The sequence below is a fragment of the Heterodontus francisci genome, chromosome 8 (assembly GCF_036365525.1).
Source record: "Heterodontus francisci isolate sHetFra1 chromosome 8, sHetFra1.hap1, whole genome shotgun sequence".
Taxonomy (NCBI): Eukaryota; Metazoa; Chordata; class Chondrichthyes; order Heterodontiformes; family Heterodontidae; genus Heterodontus; species Heterodontus francisci.
The window spans coordinates 118,777,482-118,790,293 of NC_090378.1; the positions used below are offsets into that span (position 1 = coordinate 118,777,482).

The 12,812-nt window shown below is 45.0% G+C and overlaps 1 pseudogene; it reads right to left on the bottom strand.

Annotated features, from left to right (window-relative positions):
• The window catches only part of LOC137373251 (ral guanine nucleotide dissociation stimulator-like 1), a 75,972-nt pseudogene that overhangs the window by 12,930 nt on the left and 50,230 nt on the right, over positions 1–12,812 (bottom strand).

Consider the following 12,812-nt stretch of genomic DNA (forward strand, 5'->3'; position numbering starts at 1 on the left):
AATATATACCGCAAACAGCAATGGTCCCAACACTGAGCCCTGTGGAACACCACTGGAAACCACTTTCCATTCGCAAAAACACCCGTTGACTACTATCCTTTGTTTCCTCTCACTGAGCCAATTTTGGATCCAACCTGCCACATTCCCCTGTATCCCATGAGCTTTCATTTTCTGACAAGACTGCCATGCGGGACCTTGTCAAATGCCTTAATAAAACCCATGTAGACCACATCCACTGCATTACCCACATCTATCCTTTTTACTTCCAAAACCTGAATCAAGTTAGCAAGACATGACCTTCCCTCAGCAAATCCATGCTGACTATATCTGATTGATCCATGCCTTTCTCAGTGGCAGTTTATCCTATCCCTCAAAATTGATTCTAATAATTTACCCACCACTGAGGTCACACTGACCAGCCTATAATTATTTGGCCTATCCCTCGCATCCTTTTTATATAGTGGTAATAACATTCACAGACCTCCAATCCTGTGGCACCTCACCCGTATCCGGTGAGGATTTGAAGATGATCCTCAGCGCATCCGTTATTTCCTCCCTGTCTTCCTTTAACAACTTGGAATGCAATCCATCTGGCCCTGGTGATTTATCCACCCTCAAGGATGTCAGACCCTCTGGTACTTCCTCTCTCACTGTGCTTTTCGTATCTAATATTTCTGTTACTACAATATCTGCAATCTTTGTCCTGGATTTTATACTGACAAGTCGGTGGCCCGTTCCTCCAGTATCTGCAGGAGGCTTCACGTACATGCTGAAGCCTTTCTGGTCATATGATCCATCGGGGGCTGGACAGAATGCAGCAGACTAGGAAAGGTAGGTATTTCAATGTCTGTCAAAAAACCCAATATTTCAGAGCCCTTTTGGAAGATCGTGAGTGAGGGTGTCACTTGCAATAAAATGGCGTGTGTTACAATGTGTGGTGTCTGTGCGTGAGTTTGTGTGAGTTCATCAGGAGAAACAGCACTGTTTGGAGATCCACCAATAATTACAATGGCACAACAGAATACTTATTGCAACAAAATATTTATTTATTTACAATAATTTACAAATGTAGAAATCATGTTGAGTGGAGGATCAGTTTGATGTTAAGAGGAGGAGCTGGAGGAGGGTCGGGGCCTGGGTCTCTCTCTAGGCTTTATTCTGGGACTCGACAACAGCAGTTGATTGCGCAGTTCTTTCATCACCAGAACTTTCAAACAAGCACCAAGATATAGCTTGGCTGGTGGTGAGAAGATCCCTCCCGTCAGATCCTTCATACACGCCCGAAGTCTCGCCCCCTCTGCACAATGTCCCCGCGGTGGCTGTGGTGGGGAAGAGACGGTTGCCCACCTCCTCCTGGAATGTGTCTTTGCAAAGCAGGTGTGTAAAGAGATGCAGTGGTTTTTGTCGAGGTTCATCCCAAGCAGCTCTGTAACACAGGAGTCTGTGCTCGACGGGCTGTTCCCAGGGACGCATGCCGAGACAAACATCAACTGCTGCTGGAGGACTATCAATTTGGTGAAAGACGCCCTTTGGTCTGCCCGAAACTTGCTGGTCTTCCAGTGCAAAGGGTTGTCCACGACCGAATGTTGCAGACTGGCACATTCCAAGGTCCAGGACTACGTGCTGAGGGTCGCACTAAAGCTTGGGGCAGCCACAGCAAAGGCTCAATGGGGAAAGACCACAGTGTAAGGTCCCCCCCACCAAGCTGAACTGAGGGGCTGGATCCATGGGAAACCCCTCGAACTGTATTGGGAACATTTTGTGTGCTGTAAATGTAAAAATGTATATGGCATGACAATGAAATGGAAGGGTTGTGAGGCAACTCATAATTGTATAGAAGGAAACTGATCACCTTTGCACTCTGTATTTTTTGACTTGATGCTGTTTTAAACTGTTTGGGAATGTAATTTTTACAGATTTTTATGAATAAAGTATATTTTGGAAATAAAAAAAAGTTCTTCCACCAGGTGGCCCACCGGCTGAGTCGGTAACATGCTGGCTGCCTCAGGAGGAAAGTTGAAAAGGCCTTTGCCTGATCTCAGAGCTGCTCCTGGTCATTGTTGAAAAATGATTCACAATCCATGGCGAAGACATTCACCCGTTGGGAATTCTTGAGCCAACTGGCATGACATGCGTCATGAGGGAGTCCATGTAACTCCAGTTGGGGTCATCTAGATATCTTTCAATTAAACAAGAACCCTTCGCAGATCCAATAAGTCGGAAGATCATCCACAGTGTTAAACTGCATGATCAGGTGATCTCCTCAATCCATCCAAGTGCAACAACAAGTGCACCAGGTTGGAATGGACCTGCTGGGAGAAGAAAGATGTGGACCCTCCAATTCCGCACTTGGTCAAGCTCCCCAACACGTTGAATACTTCCACCCGCACTTTCTCAGACTCTGCCCTGAAGAGTGGCTGAATTCTGGTAAGATTTGGATCCACAAAGAGCTGGATGGTGTTTGCCATTGACTGGATTATGTTCTTACTCAGGCAGGACAGCACCACATGCGTTAGCAACTCCGAGTTCTGCTCATTCCCCAACAGTCTAATCATTGTGTCCATCACGCTCCAAGACCGTCTTTTAGCTCCAAAGTTAATATTTCTCAGGGCTCAGACACACAGCAACTGGGTAACAGGAGAGACATACCTTATCAAACCGTTTACCACAGTGTCCGTGAGCTGCTGCCCTGAAGCTATTAGCAGTTCTCTAAAGAATGTGATTACTGTAACTGTCTGACAGTCTTGGAGCCTCATGATGTGAGAAGCCAATTGGTTCACGATATGAGGCAGACTGTAGCCAGCATGTTCTGCCATTGCTGTGGCCAACAGAACGACCCCCTTGTCGAAGTGGCTCAGCTTCATCATTTTGCACGATCCTCCATTTGTATTCATGTTTTCAACGATGTCCCCATTTGTTGCTTTGCTTCGAAGGACCTTTAGTGTCTGTACACACTTCTTACACAAATCCCAACTTGATGATGTTTGAAATAGGGCTGCGAAATCTCTCTGCTGCGATTCAGTATCTGAATGATCGAGCAGAGAAATATTAACGCAGCTGGTTAAGGACATAATTAGGATACTGAATATCAGTGGAAATAATGTATTCACCACCTCTGCCAACACAGGCTTAGTGATAATCTCACACAGCCCGCAGACAGCAACCAGTGATACAGCGGTTGAATACGTTTTTCTGTCCCACTGATGGGGCAGGTGCTTTTCCCAAGTGTGTACACCAGCTCCTTGATAGTCCTGACTGCACATTTTGTGTGTTCGGCCACTGATCTCCACATGTCTCTGACAAATTTCTCCGAAGGGATGGAGGAGATGAGGAGATGGGACACACTGCTGCTATATTGTGCCAGGCCAAAATGGTGAAAATACATAGAACTGAACGTTTTACATCTTTATACGGAACTGACTCCAACTTAACCCTCAGCGTGTATTTCTGAGACTTGGTCCCGTGGATCACTGCCTCACCTTTAATGATGATTTTTACGAGCACAGCGGCTGCAAAGGAACAGCTGGGGTGTTGGTCAGACAGTCCTTTAAAGACCATGAGGAGCAAGTTGCACAGCTGGTTATGGGGAAAATTCTTGGAAATTACCTTTGCGATCTGATGGCATTTTTGCAAGAGGACTGAAAGGTCATTGTTGTCTAACTGTTCTCTGAGTGTGTTCAGATCCTCTAGCTGCTCCTGTTACTGATCCAGATCAGCACCTTCATATTATAACTGAATGGACAGGATGGTGTCCACAGAGACCAGGGCCATCTGTCACACAGGTAGCGAACTGTCTGCACAGCGCAGCATCAATCGTCCAATTAGAGTCCCCATAATATTTCCAGACGCAAGGTTACTGACGTTGAGCTTCTGCAAGTAAACTTTCAGAAGCTCTAAGGTGGTCTGCATGGCTCTCTGTCGCTCATGGTCTTCAGTTGAAATGATCCCCTCCTCTGCATGATGGATTGTATTTGATATATTCTGCTGAGAATTTTCATTTTTCTCAGCGATCTCTTCAAGGACAGTTGTGAATAAATCTACTTTGATGTCCATTTTATACTCATTCCACAGCCCACTGATTGAAATCAGCTTTTGTTTGATTGACCTCTTTTGGATTTCTTTCGAATAGGTGATTTTCAAAGATTTGGATGTTTTTACGCACTTGGCTTTGCCTCTGCAGACCATAGGGACATTGCAAATTCACAGCCCTTGGCAGCCATATTTGGACTGAGCAGCTGTTTGTTCTGAATAAGAGCATAAGAAATAGGAGCAGGAGTAGGCCATTCAGTCCCTCAAGCCTGCCCCGCCATTCAATAAGATCATGGCTGATCTGTTCCAGGCCTCAATCCTCTTCCGGGCCTGCTCCGCCTAACTCTTAACTCCCCAAGATTTCAAAAATCTATCTACCCCCTCCTTAAATACATTTTGTGATCTAGCCTCCACAACTCTGAGGCAGAGAATTCCAGAGATTCACCACCCTCTGAGAGAAGAAATTCCTTTGCATCTCAGTTTTAAATGTGTGCCCCGTTATTCTGTAAATATGTCCCCTCGTTCGAGATTCCCGCACTATTGGAAACATCTTCTCAACATTTACCCTGTCAAGCCCCCTTAAAATCTTATATGCTTCTATAAGATCACCTCTCATTCTTCTAAACTCCAATGAATAAAGGCCTAATCTGTTTTGCCGTTCTTGATAAGACAACCCCTTCATCCCAGGAATCAACCTAGTGAACCTTTTCTGAAATGCCTCCAATGCTAGTATATCCTTCCTTAAATACGGGGACTAAAACGGTACACAGTACTCCAGGTGTGGTCTCACCAACACCTTGTACAGTTGTAACAAGACTTCCCGATTTTTAAACTCTAACCCCTTGCAATAGAGGCCAAAATTCTATTTGCCTTCCTAATTACTTGCTGCACCTGCATGCTAACCTTTTGTGTTTCATGCACAGGAACACCCAAATCCCTCTGCACTGCAGTATTTTGTAGTCTTTCTCCATCAAAATAATAATCTGCCTTTTTATTCTTCCTACCAAAGTAAATTACCTCACAATTTCCCACATTGAACATCATCTGCCAAGTTTTTGCCCACTCACTTAACCTATCTATATTCCTTTGCAGATTCTTTATGTCCTCATCACAACATGTCTTCCCAGCTATTTTTGTTTCTTCAGCAAATTTGGATACACTACACTCTGTCCCTTCCTCTAAGTCATTAATATAGATAGTAAATAGTTGAGGCCCTAGGACCAATCCTTGTGGCACCCCACTAGTTACTGCTTTCCAACCTGAAAAAGACCCATTGATCCCGACTCACTGCCTTCTGGGTGTTAGCCAATCTTCAATCGATTAGAATCCAGGACCAGCATGTTCCTGTGAGGAAGAAAGACAACTTTGGCAAGTTTCGGGAAGCTTGGATAACATGGGATATTGTGAGCCCAGTCAAAAAGAAAAAGGAAGCATTTGTAAGGGCTGGAAGGCTAGGAACAGATGAAGCACTTGAGAAATATAAAGACAGTAGGAAGGAACTTAAGCAAGGAGTTAGGAGGGCTAAAAGGGGTCATGAAAAGTCATTGGCAAACAGGATTAAGGAAAATCCCAAAGCTTTTTATACATAGATAAAGAGCAAGAGGGTAACCAGGGAAAGGGTTGGCCCACTCAAGGACAGAGATGGGAATCTATGCGTGGAGCCAGAGGAAATGGGTGAGGTGCTAAATGAGTACTTTGCATCAGTATTCACCAAGGAGAAGGACTTGGTGGATGATGAGCCTAGGGAAGGGAGTGCAGATAGTCTCAGTCACCTCATTATCAAAAAGGAGGTGGTGTTGGGTGTCTTGCAAAGCATTAAGGTAGATAAGTCCCCAGGGCCTGATGGGATCTACCCTAGAATACTGAGGGAGGCAAGGGAAGAAATTGCTGGGGCCTTGACAGAAATCTTTGCATCCTCATTGGCTACAGGTGAGGTCCCAGAGGACTGGAGAATAGCCAATGTTGTTCCTTTGTTTAAGAAGGGTGGTAAGGATAATCCAGGAAATTATCGGCCGGTGAGCCTTACGTCAGTGGTAGGGAAACTATTAGAGAGAATTCTTCGGGACAGGATTTACTCCCATTTGGAAACAAACAAACTTATTAGCGACAGACAGCATGGTTTTGTGAAGGGGTGGGGGGGTCGTGTCTTACTAATTTGATTGAGTTTTTTGAGGAAGTGACGAAGATGATTGATGAGGGAAGGGCGGTGGATGTTGTCTATATGGACTTTAGTAAAGCCTTTGACAAGGTCCCGCATGGCAGACTGGTGCAAAAGGTGAAGTCACACGGGATCAGAGGTGAGCTGGCAAGATGGATACAGAACTGGCTCAGTCGTGGAAGACAGAGGGTAACAGTGGATGGGTGTTTTTCTGAATGGAGGGATGTGACTAGTGGTGTTCCGCAGGGATCTGTGCTGGGACTTTTGCTGTTTGCAGTATATATAAATGATTTGGAGGAAAATGTAGCTGGTCTGATTAGTAAGTTTGCGGACGACACAAAGGTTGGTGGAGTTGCGGATAATAATGAGGATTGTCAGAGGACACCGCAGGATATAGATCGGTTGGATACTTGGGCGGAGAAATGGCAGATGGAGTTTAATCCGGACAAATGTGAGGTAATACATTTTGGAAGGTCTAATGCAGGTGGGAGGTATACAGTAAATGGCAGAACCCTTAGGAGTATTGACAGGCAGAGAGATCTGGGCGTACAGGTCCACAGGTCACTGAAAGTGGCAACGCAGGTGGATAAGGTAGTCAAGAAGGCATACGGCATGCTTGCCTTCATCGGTCGGGGCATTGAGTATAAAAATTGGCAAGTCATGTTGCAGCTGTACAGAACCTTAGTTAGGCCACACTTAGAATATTGTGTGCAATTCTGGTCGCCACACTACCAGAAGGACGTAGAGGCTTTGGAGAGGGTACAGAGGAAGTTTACCAGGATTAAAAACAAGGAATGCTGGAACCACTCAGCAGGTCTGGCAGCATCTGTGGAAAGAAAAGCAGAGGTAACGTTTCGGGTCAGTGACCCTTCATCGGAACTCACTGCCCCGAAATGTTAACTCTGCTTTTCTTTCCACAGATGCTGCCAGACCTGCTGAGTGGTTCCAGCATTTCTTCTTTTTATTTCAGATTTCCAGCATCTGCAGTATTTTGCTTTTATTTTAGGTTTACCAGGATGTTGCCTGGTCTGGAGGGCATTAGCTATGAGGAGAGGTTGGAAAAACTTGGATTGTTTTCACTGGAACGACGGAGGTGGAGGGGCGACATGATAGAGGTTTACAGAGTTATGAGCGGCATGGACAGAGTGGATAGTCAGAAGCTTTTTCCCAGGGTGGAAGAGTCAGTTACTCGGGGACATAGGTTTAAGGTGCGAGGGGCAAAGTTTAGAGGTGATGTGCGAGGCATGTTTTTTGAACAGAGGGTGGTGAGTGCCTGGAACTTGCTGCCAGTGGAGTTGGTGGAAGCAGATACGATAGCGACGTTTAAGAGACATCTTGACAAATATATGAATAGGAAGGGAATAGAGGGATATGGGCCCCGGAAGTGCAGAAGGTGTTAGTTTCGGCAGGCATCATGATCGGCGCAGGCTTGGAGGGCCGAATGGCCTATTCCTGTGCTGTACTGTTCTTTGTTCGATGCCAACACATTACCCTCAATACCCTGAGCTCTTATTTTGTGTAATAACCTTTTATGTGGCACCTTATCAAAAGGTGCCGTCTGAAAATCCAAACACACTACATCTACCGGTTCCCCTTTATCCACTCTGCTTGTTATATCCTCAAAGAACTCGAACAAATTTGTCAAACATGATTTCCCTTTCATAAAACCATGTTGACTCTGTTTGATTGCATTATGTTTTACTAAATGTCCTGCTATTTCTTCCTTAATAATGGACTCTAGCTTTTTCCCAGTGACAGATGTTAAGCTAACTGGTCTGTAGTTTCCTGCTTTCTGTCTCCCTCCTTACTTGAATCGGGGTGTCACATTAGCGGTTTTCCAATCCGTTGGTACCCTACCAGAATCCAGTGAGTTTTGGTATATTATGACCAATGCCTCCACTATCTCTGCAGCCACTTCTTTTAAAACTATTGGATGCAGGCCATCAGGTCCTGATGACTTGTCTGCCTTTAGTCCCATCAGTTTGTCCAGCACCTTTTCCCTCGTGATAGAGATTATTACAAGTTCCTCCCTCCCATTTACACCTTGTTCATCTATTATTGTTGGATGTTTATAGTGTCCTCCACCGTGAAGACCGATGCAAAATATTGGTTTAAATGATCTGCCATTTCCCTGTTATCTGTTATTAATTCCCCAGTCTCATCCTCTAAGGGTCCCACACTTGCTTTAGCTATTCTGTTCCTTTTCATATACCCGTAGAAGCTCTTACTGTTTGTTTTTATATTTCTTGCCAATTTAGTCACATAATCAATTTTGTCCCCCTTTATTATTTTTTAAGTCATCCGCTGCTGGTTTCTAAAAAATTCCCAATCCTCTGGCCTACCACTCGTTTTTGCTGCATTGCACGCCTTTGTTTTTGATTTGATACTCTCCTTAACATCCTTTGTTATCCATGTGTGGTTCATCGTTCTCTTCGAGTCCTTCCTTCTGACTAGAATAAATGTTTGCTGAGTGTTATGAAATATCTGCTTAAAAGTCTGCCACTGCTCATCTACTGACTTCCCCTGTAGTTTATCTTCCCAGCCCGCTTTAGACAACTCTTTCTTCATACCTCTGTAATTGCCCTTGCTTAAGTTGAAGACACTGGTTTGAGACCTGAGTTGCTCATCTTCAAGCTGAATTTGAAATTCTACCATGTTATGATCGCTTCCCCCAAAGGATCCTTAACTACAAGATCTCTTATTAATCCTGCCTCATTACACAATACCAAATCTAAGATAGCCTGTTCCCTGGTAGGTTCTGCAACATATTGCTCGAAGTAGCAATCCCGGAGGCACTCTACAAATTCGTCTTCCATGCTACCCTTGCCAGTTTGAATTGTCCAGTCTATATGCAGATTAAAATCATCCATAAATCATCCACAACACCACAGTCACTCAAAGTATTTATGACAAGAGATGTAGAAATGGGAGTGTTGGACAAACTGTTCTAGCAGAATTTCCCCCAAATTAAGATGTTCAAGTGTCAGATCATGGGAAACTGCTAGAATCTATCATTAGGGACATGAAAGCAGAACACTTGAAGAATCATAAAAGCAAAATACTGCAGATGCTGGAAATCTGAAATTAAAAAACAAAGTGCTGGAAATACTCAGATCAGGCAGCAACTGTGGAGAGAGAAGCAGAATTAACATTTCAGGTCTGTGACATTTCATCAGATCAATTGTAAGGCAAAGAGGTTTAAGCGACTTCAGTGGGGCTGGACACTGTCCTGTGTGCACAATTCAAAACTCCCAACTTGGCCAGCAGGTTCATCATGTGATTAATCCCTTATTTGAGATCAACTGCTCCTGCAGTTTCTGGATTCCAAAGCTTTTGGTTAGGGGACGGGGTGTTGTGCTGTATCTTACACCAAAAAGGTGTGGATCGCAGTCACCCAGCCCAATCTCTGTTAATTGAATCAGTGAGCAATTCTTTTGTCTCTCCAAGCACTGTCTCTTAGTATGCAAATGTCCTGCAGCCAAGTGTCTGGTGATCTCTTTTTAAACAAGTCATTTCTTCACTCCAGCAACACTTTAAAATTAATGTTAATATGACAACATTAATAAGCCCCATTCTTGGCAGGTGGGGGGTCTTCATGAAAGTATATTTTCTCTTGTCGACAGCGTTGGTTGTGGCCTACACAGTGGTCCTTCACAGGCCTGTCATTAAAAGGGCAGTGGAACACCAAGTTCTGAAGCCAAACAAGCAGCTGCCCACACTTGCCAATTATCCTGATTTTGAATCCTGGAGATCCATAGTCTAATACAGTAAATGACAGCTTCCCCTTGCTTTGGACAGGAATCACCATTTATAGAACCCATTGTGAATTTGTTTGTCATTTTGGGAAAACCATTTTTTTTATTAGTGGCATCGAAATCTTTGAGAGGGAGACCCGGTGATGTGACCAAAGGGGAAACAGAAGGGGCTGAACTTTATCAGCCCTTAAGGGATGGGCAGGGAGGTGGAGGGGCCCATTAAATAGCGAGGGGATGTTTGCTGGGTGGAGGGCCCGTTGCCTTCCCAATGCCATTCAATTTTTTCAGTGGTTGGGGGGAAGGCCAAGAACAGTCTTTCCACCCAGTGACCATTGAGATCCGAAGTGGACAATTAAGGGCCTGCTCCTGTCACAGTTGGCATTTAACCAGCGGCTGGTGGGGGGTGGTGATTGGGGCTTCCGCCATATGGGGAGGCCATCCAGTCCTCCCTGAAGGCTGCAGGGGCCAATCTGTGGCCCAGGGATGGTCCCCAGCAACAAAGGTTGCCCTGACACCAACACCCCTCCCCGGGGCATGCCTGACTAGCCAAGGTGAGCCAGCCCCACTTACCTGCAGTCTGGGGCTCCATGGCTAATCCTGGTCCCAAGCTTCCTGCAGTACCTGCAATGGCCACCACTCCCACTGGCATTGCTGTGGTGCTGAGCTTCCACCCAATCACAGGCCAGGATCTTGTCCCTTAAAGGGGACAGCAGGAAGTTAATAACTTGCCTACCGTTGAATTCGGATGGGGGTCCAATAAAGGGCCGAGGCAGGATTGTCCCTCCCGTCTTCTGGCACGTCGCCTGCAGAAATAAAATCCAGTCCGAGGAGTCAGTTGCATGGTCAAAGTTGGAGGAGAGGGGTTGCCTAAACTCCAGATTGATCTGGTCGCCACCCTGCTGACTGTGGCTGCAGATTGACCCGCTTGCAGCATAAATTCCTGGAGCCTAGTAGCTCGAAGGTCAGTGTGAACTCACAACATCCTGATCTTTACCATGGAGCCATTCCAGGAAGTAAGGGGTGACATCACTGAAGCTACTTCACACAGAAGGTGATGCTACACAAGGATCTCCAAGACACCAATAAAACTGGCATTGAGTGCCAGATGGTCCACCATAAACCTCCTTCACCTTTAGGTAAGATGTATATGATGTGTGATCATGTCAGTGAAAGAGCTCAAAGCACATCACTTCTAGAATACATATTTATTTATTTATTTATTTAGAGATACAGCACTGAAACAGGTCCTTCGGCCCACCGAGTCTGTGCCGACCATCAACCACCCATTTATATTAATCCCATTACCCTCTCACATCCCCACCTTCCACCTGTACTAGGGTTAATTTATAATGGCCAATTTACCTATCAACCTGCAAGTCTTTGGCTGTGGGAGGAAACCAGAGCACCCGGCGAAAACCCACGAGGTCACAGGGGAGAACTTGCAAACTCCGCACAGGCAGTACCCAGAATCGAACCCGGGTCGCTGGAGTTGTGGGGCTGCGGTGCTAACCACTGCGCCACTGTGCCGCCCATGAACATACAAAATTGATGGACAGGAAAGGACCAGCTAGTCCATCAAGCCTACCCCAAACACAGGATGCCTGGTCCATCGTGGTTAGATGCTTTGAGAGCACCCCACAGTTATATAACTTCCTGGGAGAGGCAGAAAACCATTATTCCCCGACTCCCTCAGGTAATTGAAGGCAGTCGAGGAGATCACATTGAAGCAGTGGCTGCTGTTACATAAACGAGTTGCAGCTAATCTTCCCCACCAATGTCAGACAGTATGGTGAATGATCCAATCGCTTATTTTTTGATAGTATTTGTTGAGGGAGGAATCATAATGAGGACGATGACAAAAACAACAATAGTGCTTTCATACGGTGCTTTTAATGTTGAAAAAAACATCCCAAGCTACTTCACAGAAGTGTAATCAGTCAACAATTAACATGGAGCTAAGGAAGGAGATAATAGTGTTTGTGACCTAATGAATGAGGCAGGTTTTGAGGAGGACCTTTCCCTCTGCTCCTGCAGCCCCTTTAGAATTATACGCTTTAGTTTATATTGTCCTTTTGAAGTTCTACACATTATCCTCCTCACAGTTCACAAAGCTTCCTAGTTTCATCTGATCTGCAGACTTTGACTTTGTGCCCTGTACACCAAGGTCTAGGTCATTATTACATATCAGGAAAAGCAAGGGTCCCAACACTGATAACCTTCCTCTCGCCAAAATAAAATCTATTATCCACTGCTGTTTGTTTCCTGTCACTCAGCCAATTCCGTATCCATGTTACAACCTCTCTTTTATTCCAAGAGCTATAACTTTGCTCACAAGTCTGTTCTGTGGCACTGAATCAAACGCCTTATGGAAGTCCGTGTACACCACATCAACTGCATTGCCCTCATCAACCCTCTCTGTTTCCTCCTCAAATAACACAAGAAAGTTAGTTAAACCTGATTTTCCCTTAAGAAACCCATGCTGGCTTTCCTTAATTAACCCACATTTGTTCATGTGACAATTAATTTTGTCCCGAATTATTATTTCTAGAAGTTTACCCACCGCCGAAGTGAAACTGACTGACCTATAGTTGCTGGACTTATCTTTGGAGCCTTTTTTGAACAAGGGTGAAACATTTGTAATTCTCCAGTCCTCTGAAACCGCCAATGAGTCTAAGCAAGACTGAAAAACTATGGTTAGTGCCTCCACAATTTCAACCCTCACTGCCCTTAGCACAATGAACTGTACACATGAATAGAGATCAGAGCTCAGGCTCTGGGTTGATTATCCAGAGATTTTTTCATGTCAGCTAAGTGACATATTGGATTTACCACCCTACAGGCTGGTGTAAAGATGGTTACGGTCATAAAAC